This window comes from Coturnix japonica, chromosome 3 (genome assembly GCF_054131305.1).
Source record: "Coturnix japonica strain WE chromosome 3, WE-NBRP24, whole genome shotgun sequence".
Classification (NCBI taxonomy): Eukaryota; Metazoa; Chordata; class Aves; order Galliformes; family Phasianidae; genus Coturnix; species Coturnix japonica.
Genome location: NC_140665.1, coordinates 71,427,859 through 71,440,650, shown reverse-complemented (window position 1 = coordinate 71,440,650; position 12,792 = coordinate 71,427,859). Strand labels below are relative to the sequence as shown.

Here is a 12,792-nt window from a genome sequence, read left to right as displayed (position 1 = left end):
ACAGTTTGTCAGACACTCAACTTTGTCCACGTGTGAAACAAGACCGCTGGAAACCATTCCTTCCAACACGCCACCAGGCTGGACAGGCCAAGCAGTGGCATAACCTCAACTGTCTGGATCAGAGGATATGAGATTTAGCTTGTCCAGGCAAAGGTAGATGACAATCCTTGAGTTTTTCTATGAGTCCGTCTGCTCTAGGCACAATTAGATTTTATTGAACCATAGTCCTAGATAATTGAATCTTTCAGCTGAAGTCAATTACAGTGTGTTAAATGGCAGGCTTGCCAATTTCCAGGAGGAAAATAATTTCTTTGGTAAAAGACTAAATTACTTTGACAATTAGATACTTGTAGCCCAGACATGGGGTTGAAATAGCAACAGACAACCAAGCAGTTGCCACACTCTCAGGCACCGGTCCTTCTGAGCTATGAGGAGAGCAGAGAGGAGATGGCCAGCAGCAGCAGCAACAGCAAAGTTCAAGCACAACCATGTTTTTTCAGGGCTGGAGATGGAGCTAACCAGTCTCTGAAGGGATGAGACATCACTCTTCGCACAACTGCAAATCTTCACACTTAGATGTTTAAATCAGATATAGTAGTCAACCCAGAGTGGCAGTGCTTCTCTCCAAATGAAAAGCTGGTTCTTTATTCACCTAAAATGAGAGTACCTTGACCTAAATTAACAGGGCTGCTCACAAGTCTCTCCATGTGAGAGGGAAAACTAGTGCAGTGAAATAAACGGTGGGGAAAAATAAACAGGAAAGCAATTTGATGAACAGTTGGTGTAGACAAGCCAAACTTCCCAAGAGAAAGATTGACTGCCATCCAAAAGTAAGAAATAGACAAAGGAAGACCTGGGAGACAGAGAACAGGTGGCAGAAAAACATGTGGATTAGTATGGATCTCAGGGGAAAGCAGAGGAGGCATTTCTGTGTCCATGGGAGAAAGGCTGAAATACATAATGGATGGGGATGTTACACAGGTTTCAAAGGTTTCTTCTGTGAAGAGGATCTCTCATTAACCTCAACAACTCTGAGAAAGTTGAGGGTCAAGTCAAATGAAGGTTTGTAAAAACATGGCCAGATAAAAAGAAGGTATGAAGAAGGTGGGAGGACAGAAAACAGAAACAGCTGTAGTAGCAGAATCAAAGAGATGGTGTTTCTGGTCAGAAAGAAAACGTGTGTGTACTTTCACAATCTTGTCAGTGGCTGGAGAAAAACATTACTAAGAGGGGAAGAGAAAGTAAGTACAGAGCTCCACACCGTCTTCCCAGTGAAAAATAATTCCTGTAAATACTGAAAAAAGTTTAAATATCAACCCACATGAGATAAAAGGACACATCAAAAGGATTGTGACTTGTCATTTCTGATTCCTTACTCAGAATCCGTGTGAGATTCATATTGAAATCACTTAAATGAATATTTGCCTATTAGGGACTTGAGGAGCAGAAGGCTAACTGTAGTGCTAGGCTATTAAGACACCCTCAACATGTGAAAGCAAAAATGTGCCAATGTACATCTTGTCAGGAGACCAATGAGGTGACGGATGGCTCCCTCATAGTGCCTTTTTGAACAGTTTAGGGTCACTTCAGGTAACCTGCTGAAGAGGTTCAAGCATTCTCTGGTTTCTTTCTTACACACACCCATATTTAAATGTCAAGAGATCTCTGTGTAATTCAGCAGATGACAGAATCTGCATTTCTGATCCAGTTGGGTTTGTGTGGGTCGTGTGTGTCAAGCAGATAAGAATGACTCAAAGCTAGAAGGAGGCAGACCGTGAGGAGAAAGGTGAGAGACAAGGAATATTCCAACTGCTTGCTGCTGCACAGGGACAGCCAAATTCCATGAGAAACAGATCTGAAGGTTCCAAAATAGTAAAAAATCACTAAAACCTCTCTAGATCTGCAAATCACTTCCATCTACTCCCAAAGCAATTAAATGAGAGAAGCACAGGTAATTTTTCTCTGTGATGAAACTCATCCCTCTCATTTGAGTCCCTAGGCCGGCTCTCCACACTGTAACATTCATGTTTTTAAAAGCATCTGTAGGCTTCACCTTCATGACACACCTCCGGAAGGGAGGACGACGATCTCTGCTCTAAAAATGAGGAAGTCAGTCATGGGGCAGATGAAAAAGGTTGCCTGAGAACACACAGGAAACCTGTGACCAAGGCGGGTAAATGAACCCAGACCGTGAGTTCCAGTTGGGTGCCCCATCCAAGCTGGGCGGCTGACTGACAGACCACCTTTTCTACTGGGGCTCTTAAATTTCAATTTAGTGTGTTTAATGAATGTGTTTGGTGTGGGTTTTTTTTTCATTTGTCTAGCCACTACGTTTCATTTCACTCACACTTCTGCTTTGTGAAAGCTTTTTTATTCTACTTCTTTTTTTTTTTTTTTTCCTTTTTTTAATTTGGCTTTAAAAAGCCTACAATTGAATATTAAACAGAATTTCACCTTTAGTATTTCACCTTCTCCCCTACCAATGTCAGCTTCTCTCTAGCTCTCAGTGTCTCACTGTTCTTCGTTTGCGCATTCTGTGCTCATAATTAGGGCTTGATCAAAATATATCAGTAATTTTCTAAAGTATTTTCATAGTTTCCACGAGTTACAGCAAACGCTTACTGCAAACATCAGTGTTGTGAGACAACAGAGATCTAGTGAGAAACCAAAGCAAGGAGATGCACAGAAAAGGTATATTCCGAAGTAAATGCTCCAGCACTTCTAGGCGTTACAACAAAATGAGCAATCAGACAGAGAAATGCTACCAGTAAGCCATTGTATGAAAGTGTTTTACCAGTTTGACTAATGAATCACTGCACATATGTGAGCAGCGTACTTACAGTCAGGGTACTGCAGCTAACTAGTCTTTCTGATGGGTGAGAACAGTGTCCCTCCACGATCGGTGGTTTAATTTCGCTCTTAAGATCTCTTACTGAAAGGCACATTATATACATTTCTAAACCAAAATTCTGTAGTTCTGTGTCATTTGCTACAAGTCAAACCATTATTTCATTAAACAGTTCACACCCTGTGAAACAAACATTTTCAAGATATAAGGAGGAAAAAACTAATTTCCACATATGTGTAATAACCAATATAGTAAGAAAGAAAAAAAGACTGTAGATATTTGTCACAAAATATTGAAAAGCCACAAACTTTCAAAAGAGCCCAGAATGCTATTTTCAGCTTATCTGGATGCAGCCCAAGCCTTCTACAACTAACCAAGGTGCATCAGAAGAATCTCACCAGTCCACTTTCACCACAGACTGTCATTAACTTTTGCCCACTGTGCAGCCAAGGTTGCCAAGCCTGACAAAATAGCCTAAGACTTTTATGCTTTAAGCACTTGAGCAGCTGCAAAAATAACCTTCTAAAAATATTTAACAGTTTGTCCTGCTCAGCAGCTGGAAAAACAATTACTGATTGAAAATGTCAGCATTTGATATTACTTAATATTTGGGTTTAAACTATCTGTGAATCATAATTAACATTTTAACTATTTAAAAGCATGCATCTGTTCTTTGTGGCTTCACAGAGAGACAGTATGTGGCTTTCTGGTACCATTAAAGAGACTAACGCACTTGAATTCTAAGGATGTGAGGCAGAAAGCAACAGTGGTGTAGTGAATCCTTCAGGAACCTGGTAGAATCAAGACTGCACAGCAGCCTCAGTAGTATGCTCTGGGACACCAAGTCTGAACCAGGCCTACAAAGAAAGCAGTGACTACCTCAGGGTCAGTGAAATAAATGCTCCTGGTGCCTCTGGGACTCAAACTCTATAACATATAATGAATGAAAATACAGTGTTAACAGCAAGAAAACCAGAGGTTCCCTCTGAAACATTCTCTGACACATATGGACAGCTGTACATAAGGGCTAGGACATAGCAGGCTGCCCTGCTGGGATGCCTTGCAGTGCTGTACAGGAGAAAGCTAGAAGCACTTGTGACCCCCGAGGGTGCCTCCCCTGTTGAAAAGATCTCCAGCGTGGGTTGTGATTTAAATTCCAGCATCACATCGAGCATGTACAGGCAAGATGCCAAAATCAAACATTTTATCTTTCAAATTTCTACATAACTTTTCCGAAGCAACCCTCTGACTGTTTGTCCACTTGCCACAGCACAGGTATCCCACAGGTGACAGCAGCCACATCTTTTTCGACTTTTACTCTTGTCCACCCAAGTTGAATTAAACTAAGCTCTGGACTTGTAGGCAGGGCAATGGTGAAATGGCAGTATGAGAACCTGACAGAACAGTCAAAGATTTTTGTGACAGCCTCACCTAGAGAGCAATCCAGGTGTGTCAGCTGACTACACAGAACAGAAATCAACAAACAAGAAACCCACTCCAAGAAATCAGCTTCAATTGCTTTACCATTGTGTCTGAAAGACTCAATGATTAGCACATTAAAAACAAAAAAAAACTAGTTTTGTACACTAAATGTAACTTGTAGGGAATATTTGGCAGTGTGAGCAACCTGTATAAAGTCCTTAACTTTAAGTGACTTGAGACCTGAGTCACTAATGCTCCCACCCTTTTTCTCTGAAGTGATGACACTATCAGAGGCCATTTCAAGGGAAATGCACTTAAGTCATAAATAGTTCTCATATAAAGATAACCTGCATCATCATCATCAGATAAACAAGGCCAATAAGAAAAGAAATCAAAGAGGTGTAAAATTTCAGGTCATAAACATCTGCAAGTGGATTATATTATCAGAAGTAAAGGTATAAGATGGCATGAGGTTTTCTCGGTGTTATTCTTGAATTTTTCTGGGATGATATTATAATTTTAAGAGTAAGCACTCACAGTGCTGTATGCAATGCAATTGGCTTTTAACCTGAAATGGGGTATTTTGCATTGACATTGAGTCATTACTGAGATGGATGCAGCTGACCAAATCCACCGTCACTCATAGCATACTGAGGTTCCCTATGCATACCACAGCATGCTGGAAGAGACAAAACAGCGTTCTTTTCAGCTTACTTAGGGCAGCTATCCATGGACTAATTTGAATTTATGCAGCTCACAGTTTATGCCCCACAGCTAAAATGCTCAAGTGCAAAAATGCAAGCAAGGATGAACACTAAAAAACCTATGAATGGAACAGAGGGAAAAACTGTACTGGCAAACAACAAAATAGATCAATGTGTATTTTACCAACATTATTTCTAGACTTGGGTGTGTTTAGGTACTATGCTGTTGAGTTTTAGAGCAAGTCAGGAAAAAGCTTTTAATGGGCTTTCACTAAATTCTTCAGACATCGTATTCTGAAGATGATATTCTCATGTACGCTGCCACTGTCTAGTAAGTGTTGGAGTAAAACTAGGAAATTATAAAAAAAAAACAAAAAAACAAGGAAAAAACAATCAAAACATCAAAAATGCTCTCAAACTGAAGAAACCACTTCACACTGCTTTTGCAGAAATACTTACTTAAAACACAGTTCTGGAAGTGATTTCCAAGCAAGCCAAGAGCTTCTTTAGACAGTTTACTGGATGGTGTGGCTCAGCTCTTTCATACAAGAAGCACCTACAGTTATATCTGGAAAAGGAAATAAAACCAAAATTCTTTGTGAGCAAATACGCAAATAAAGTCATCTTTCTTTCTAAAACCATAATCAGGTTAAAAACAGCTTCAGTAGGACTATATGAAGTTCCCATGCCAAGCTTCAACTGTGTCGCCCATTTACAGGAATATGTGCCAAAGCAAAGTCAAAGCTGACCTAGAGGGCTGGAGCTGAGAGCAACCGTACTTGAGAACAAAAACACACTGAACATATCAAAGCAGCCAACAACCTGATGCAGCTGCTTTTCTCATCTAGCTCTACTTGAAGCATTCTCAGGAAACACAAGATGAAATATTGGCATTAGTGACAAAAATCTAGGTGATTTCAGCAAGGCCAAGAACTCCAGGCACCAACTTCTTTTTCTCTCTTGAGTGGGTGTTCACTTGTAAGTTTTAGACACGTTAGCAATTCAATGACTGAACAAATTAATGTTCAACTTAACAGTCATTGTTAGGTTGGGAGGTTATTACTACTTGTTCTGTTAAAGTGACAGATTAAAATAGGTTTGTATCTGAAAACTTGTTTTCTACAGTACGTACTCTCCAGCTTTTCATACCAAATCATTTTCTTCCATCATGTCAACTCCTACTGTGAACCACAATGGCTCAGATGGGCAAAGAGAAACAGCACGGAAACAGGCAAGGGAGAGACAGAGCTCAGCCCTCAATGTTTCTCTTCGGCCTGCCTCCTTTTTTTTCCCTCATTATATGTAATTTATGTGAGACTTCTAAGCAAAAGAGCAGATTCATGTATGCAGGACACGTTCTGTTTTTAAAGCAGACAAAGAGGCAAAACTCAAAGGTAAAGAGAGGGCCCAATTTCACCTATCTCGTGAACAGAGAAATCCATACACTTTCAGGCACTATTTCCATGCACAGGATGGAAAGCTGTGATTCTCAGACCCCAGACTGGAAGTCAGGTTCTTATTACTGGAAAAACCAAGCACTACATTTCAAGGTTGAGTTGACTGGTACGGAGGAAGAAAAAAAAATAGCACCACGTCTAATTTTTGCAGACTCAGATCCATTTTGTATTGGCAACTGAGCTTTCATCCTTCCCTCCTTCATTTTTTTTTTTTTCTTTTAGGGTAGATAGCAAGCTGCTGACAACTCACACTGTACTAAGAGCTGTTCACACCGCATGAAGTGTTTACCACTCACAACTGATGCTAAAAATTAATTTACAGCACCACTACAGAAAGCTTTGACAAATTGTCATGTGTTGACACAGTCATAAGTTGTTGGTTAAAAAAAGTAACACTTCCCTCTTCTGCCACCTCATGTTTGAGATCAGAGATGGGCACATTATGCAAAGTTTGAGGGTTTGTAAGCTTCACAAATGTTTGGGCTTCACAAAACAAGTTAGGCTGTGAAACTTTTTTTCTCTTACAGTTAGGCGTGTGTTTATTGCTAAAAAGACTCTAGTAAGAAAAAAAGAAATAAATCCTTTCTCATCTACCAAGATCTGTGTGTTGTGCAAAGCCAAGAGAAAAGGCTGTAAAATAAATAACCTTGCATGACAGTTTTTCTTCCCATGTGAATGATAAGATCAGACCCGTGACAAATACCCAACTACTCAGAGCTGCAGACACCACCCACCTACTGTAGAAAGGAAAAAAATATAGCTGCAAGTAAGAGTTTTAATTGTTCTCAGCTGTCACACAATGTTATCTTAAGTGAACGCATTTATTTCTCAATTTTTCTGTATTGCTTTATATGAAAGAAGAAAAAAGCAGCAGTGCTCATCAGGCAAGGTCCAAATTGATTTCCGTGTACTCAAGATAGTAACCATTAGTCAGCACTTGCACCCATGGCATCTCTTAAATTTTAGCTCCTCATTTTCTTGGCCAGGGCAAGATAAACAACCTGCATCGTTTACACACCAGAATCTGTAATGAACACAAAGGAAGTTTTGGCTGAGAAGAGCCAAGCTAACTTAAAATGTTAGCCTCACACTAGCCTAAATCATGGCTCCAAAACAAAGCTATGGGTGGGGAAACCAGAGCATCAGGAAATAAACAACACATCTACTTGGTGAAAGGATCTTGACTTGCTCAAGGTATTTTGACTAATTTATCTTCATCTTTTCTCCTAACGTTTATCTTTAAGTTGCTGGCACTTCTGCAGACATCCATGTGAATGAGAGAATTCCATCCAGCAGGTAGGGCAAACCACTGGACTCCATATTGGCAGGGAACAGGGCATGAAGACTGCCAGTAAAGGAGAGAAGAAAGGAGATAAGCTTGGCCATAGGTCAGGCAGGAGTTGAAGACCTGAAAAGCCATTTCACTTTTTGCACTAGCAACGCAGACTACCCACATTCTCTTGTTAAACTCCACTACCTTTTGGAGCACACACTCTGCTTGAATGCAAAGAAGATTCATTCAGGAAATTTACTTCACAGTACAAAGAATTCGTTTTCCTATTCTTCCCCAACATTCATACAATGAAGAGACGCTTTAAGTCTTTCCTGACCTCTGAAAAGAGTCAACTCTGTACCTTGGCAGAAGTGATACAGCCACCCTAGTCTGTGCCTGCACTGGTGCAAGCAGCAACCCTGTAATTTGTATACAAAACCTGAAGTTTGTAATCTCAACCAAAGGAAGCTTCTGCAAAATACTGAGGGGAATGAAATTTCACACTGGCTCCCCAGTCGCTCACAACTCACACAGTTTCTCTGAAGTTTTTCCTGTTAAAATGCAGAACTCTCACAGTGTGTTACTCAGTTGGCTCTCTTTGTGCTGGAACAAATGCTGCGTGAGCTTGCTTTTGAGAGCTTGATTTCATGGCAGCAGTGGACTAACGCAGGGGTTTTTGCACTACACATATAGAGAACTGGTAGCTCCACATAGATCTACTTGTGCTAGCAGAAAAGAAGCCCATGTCACTGTACAAAATTTATCAGTGATACTCTGAAAAATGACACAGATTACTCTCTGGTGCATCTAATGGAAGCAGAGACGTTTACGTCATTTACAGTCAGGATGGACATTATCTTGTGCCGCTGGCTGGAATGATATCATCCACGTTAATTAGTTTAGATTGCTCTACATTTAGAAAGCAACGAAGAGGAAACTTCTATTCCCCACAGATAAAATCTTGCTAAGTCTCACTCATGAGCTCATGCCTGCACTGACCAACTCAGAGCTAGTGCAGGAAAGCTAAAAGGGGTTCAGCAACTGGGCAATGTAGAACAGGGCGGTCCTGATGGCTCCTACATTCCACCTCCACGTTTTGGCACAGAGAATGGCAAAGCCGTGGTTGCTCTTACAACTCACTGCTGTTTGCATGGTGTTATATGCATCAAGATTTCAAAAGCAGAAGGGAACATATGAGTCTGTCGTGCCTTCTTGATGATGCATGCACGTAGCCAAAGTGTAAGGAATACACTGAAAAATGTATTCTATTTCCAACACATGCATGCAACGCCGTGTGTGAAACAACTTCTCTAGCTGGAAAGAAGAAAAAGGAGAGGTGCAGCTTTCTAATTCCCTGGGTACCTGTCCACCAGTCAGTGAGGATGCTTCTGGAGTTTAAGACAGCCTCTCTTTTCAGGGCAAGCAACATCAATGACTAACTGCAAGGCGGGTAATTTTCCTGTCTCTGCTCTACACCCATCTGCACCTCTCTGCAAAGGTCACCGCATTATATCTCTTACACTCAGTTCTGCCACCCACCATCAAACAGAGAAGAAGCTCATCTGGGCAGCCTGGCAGGACCTCCTGCAAGCATTCGGGCAAGCGGGAAAATCCCTGCTGCTTTCTACTGTGTGGGGGCTTCAAAAATAGCCCCAGTTCTTAGGAAGGGACTGAGATGCTCATATTACCTTGAACTGAAAGGATCTCAAGCTCCATGAGCTTTGCTCAGCACTGCCTAAAGACAGCATTCCCTTTTGGACTCTCCTTCCTCGGTGCAGGAGAGGAAGCAGTAGGACACAATAGCTCTGTGAGCATGAAATGGTGGGAAAAGGGAGCATACCTTCACTTGTGTCTCTCTGGGGTACACCTTGAAAAGAAACCCAGTAGCTCTGTTTAGAGTTTAATCACATGAAGGCCAGCATCATTTGCCACCCCAAGGGCTACACCAAAAAGGCAAGCACCCTTTGGAAGGCAGGTTGGGAACTGTGTCCCCTGCACACTAACATACTTAGACACATGCACATGGGGATTCGCTCATTTCCTCGCCTTTTTCTAACTGCATATATTACTATATATTTTCACAACTTTCTTTGCATTACATCTGTTGTGGGCTATGTAACAATCAATGCCAGCATTATCTATAGAATTAGCAAAGAGGCAAAAGACGTAATTCATTGAGAAAAGGACTCCATTCTTTCCCTTTCTTCTCAATGCCATTTTTCGGCTATGCTAAATAAATCCATCTGTTTTCTTGCTTGACTTGTACCCACTGTGATCAAACCCTTACCAAAGCCAGATATATCTTCTAACAAGTATATTCCCATGGCTGCTCCCAAGTCAAGTCTCTACTTTTAGCTTAGACAATGTCATCCAGCTTTTATTGTAGTGCAAGGCTTATAAACAAACAAACATAAAAATCAATTAAATGGCAACACACAGCTGAGGAGCTCTGGAGGTTTATCTGTCACTGGAGCAAAAACCACTGTTTGTATGGCTTGTGCAGAAATGACAATAGGATACTCTGGATGTTTCTCAGCCACCTTGTGCCAGAAAAAGTAAGTAGATAATGAAGAAAACCTAGAGATACAAAGTTTCATAAGACTGTTGGCAAAAATGTTAAAATCAGACCATTTTGGTTAGTACAAACTGAAATCCTCCTAACTACATCATGTGACATCACTTTACATGTGCAACACGGTTATAAGTCAAGAAGCAACTCGAGAGAGCAGGGATGGATCTCATCTGCCAAAACATAGCACTGTAGCTGGAAGATTTCCTCAACCTTTCATTCCACTGTGATTTCTACTGGAGAAATCATTGCAAGCAGGTACCAAAGAAGTTACCTAGTACTGCATGACTCATCTTTTATCTCTGCCAATAAAGATATCTCCGTGAAAAGAAGAATGCATGCCCTACGCTTTCTCAGACAGTTTTTCCCTATGGTGTGCTCAGTAAGCAAAGTGGTGGGGCACTGCAGGGAATGTGTGACCAATTGGCATTTAGTCCCAAATAACAAAAGAATCCCAAGGTCTGGAGATGCTGGGTTGCAGCAGTGCTTTGTTGTTCAAAGCACTGTCTGACAAGCAATGTGGCCACTCACACTGGTCACACAAATTTTTAGGAGACCTGAGGGTTTATGCAAAAGGTTCACTCAGTCCTAAACTGATCCAGTTACGGTCTTCCAAGTGACTTCTCTCACCCTCAGAAATGCTTTGGTTTGGATTTTAGTCAAGTCTGGTTTACAGTGCCCAATTCAGCTGTCAAAAAAAAACACAAAACCAACCCTATTGGAATGACTTACTCATTACACAGCCTTGCAAAAATTATTAGCTATGTTACAAGGCATTTCCCTTTGGGGATTAGAAGGGGTGAAGAAAGGGGATGGAGAGTGACAGTTTGTGGTTTCTAATGCAGCAACAAAAAAAAAAAAAAAAAAAAAAAAAAAAAGAGAAGAAAATAATAATAATAATAACAAAAAAAGTAAGAGGAATACAGAGGAATACAGGATATAACGTGTTTACATTTGTCAAAACAAGTTTCCTGGAGACAGCGAGGGTTCATGCTGCTGAGCTGTCACTTCTGCTAGAAACTGCTGCCTCATGCTATCGGGAGGTCAGTCACTGACCTACTTTCTGCTAGAACTGAATTAATTTGCTACTTCTGTACACAAACCTTTTTTTTTCCTCTCTCTCTCTCTCTCTTTTTTTTTTAAAGGGATACTCAATAAAAAAAGCCATAAAAAATTGCTTTTTAAAGCAACTCGGAGCTTCGACTAATGCAACACAGGGATGTTACATTCCCTGGCACAAGGCTCGCTATGCTAGGTCTGCTTATTCTTTTGGAAGAATCCATGTAGAATATTTTTAATGAGTTGACGCAACAAATAACGTCTTTCCTTTGTGAGCTCTTATATTACACTCACACTCAAATACTGGTGGTATAACCTACTACAGACAACAGTGGAGGAAAGCACTTGAATAATGCTCTTCTTTTTTGGGGCTGCTCCTGAAATAGATGCCTACTACAACAGGATTAGCTCCACAGATAGATGCAGGACATTATATATTTCTAAGATTAAAGCACAGTTATTAACAGAAAACACAACAAACAGGCAAAACTTCAAAACTAAATACCAAATGATCTGATCATCTCCTGTGCAGGGCCACAAAGCAAGCACCAGGAGATGTGGTATAACAGGAGCTCCTACATGGCAGCACTACACTCACAAAGGAAAGGGGCTGAAATAATAGCAGAAGAGATAGCATCTACTTGCTTGCTTTGCTTCATTGGCTACATAGCCCTGCACTGTTCAGTTTAGGCAGGGGCCATTCTTCATTAAGGCACTTTGGAAGATGAAGTCCCACCAACTAGCACCTGCATCAGCCTTCTCAGCAACCTGCTCTTGCACCTTATCCTCCACCTGCAAAGTGAAGATAAGGATCTCCTCCACATGCTTGGCATGTTTAGTACTGAGACACTGGAAGAGAGACTTGCACTTTATATTTCCCCAGGGTCCAATATAACAATAGGAGAGGCAGTACTAACTGCTGTAATACCAGACAATTACTAGTATCAAAACAGATTTATGATCACTTGAGTTCTTGGACTTGATGAGCCTCATGCTGCCAAAGATAACTAAGCTAAAACTAGCACTTTCAACAGCAAACGCATTTCTGTCAACCTTTTTAGCTTTCATCTGTGCATATTTACAAGCCCCAAATCTGAAGTTCAAATAAATCCAATAATTCATTCAAACCCACCAGGATTTGAAAACATCAGGGAAGTGTCAAGATGTCATCAAGCTTGTTCTGCAGAAAAGAGTACTTTATAGTTTCAGAAAGAAATAGACAAGGGAGCTATTTAACGAGACAGTGGCATATTGAAACGGGGATAGATAAGTAATTAATAGCTACTTTCTCTAAGTGAAAACTTTTCTGACTGGAAAGTCAGTTTACGTGAAAAACTGCAAGTCAATTGCTGTCATTTTGGGAAGATAAGAACTGTCACACAAGTCAGCATCTCCATAACCAGGAAGGATTTCACTCACAAAGATCTTCACACCACAGAACAACATATGGGAAGCAAGAA

At 40.8% G+C, this 12,792-nt stretch overlaps 1 protein-coding gene across 7 annotated transcripts in view; it reads right to left on the bottom strand.

The window, feature by feature from the left end:
• BACH2 (BACH transcriptional regulator 2) overlaps window positions 1-12,792 on the bottom strand; it is a 178,022-nt gene that overhangs the window by 93,073 nt on the left and 72,157 nt on the right. For 4 of the 7 annotated variants that reach the window (XM_015858931.3, XM_015858930.3, XM_015858928.3 and 1 more), the window contains one exon: window positions 5,434-5,542. The exons of the other annotated variants lie outside the window; for them this stretch is intronic. The gene's annotated coding sequence lies outside the window, so the exon portion shown is untranslated. The remainder of the gene's footprint in view (window positions 1-5,433; window positions 5,543-12,792) is intronic. 7 annotated transcript variants of the gene reach the window in all.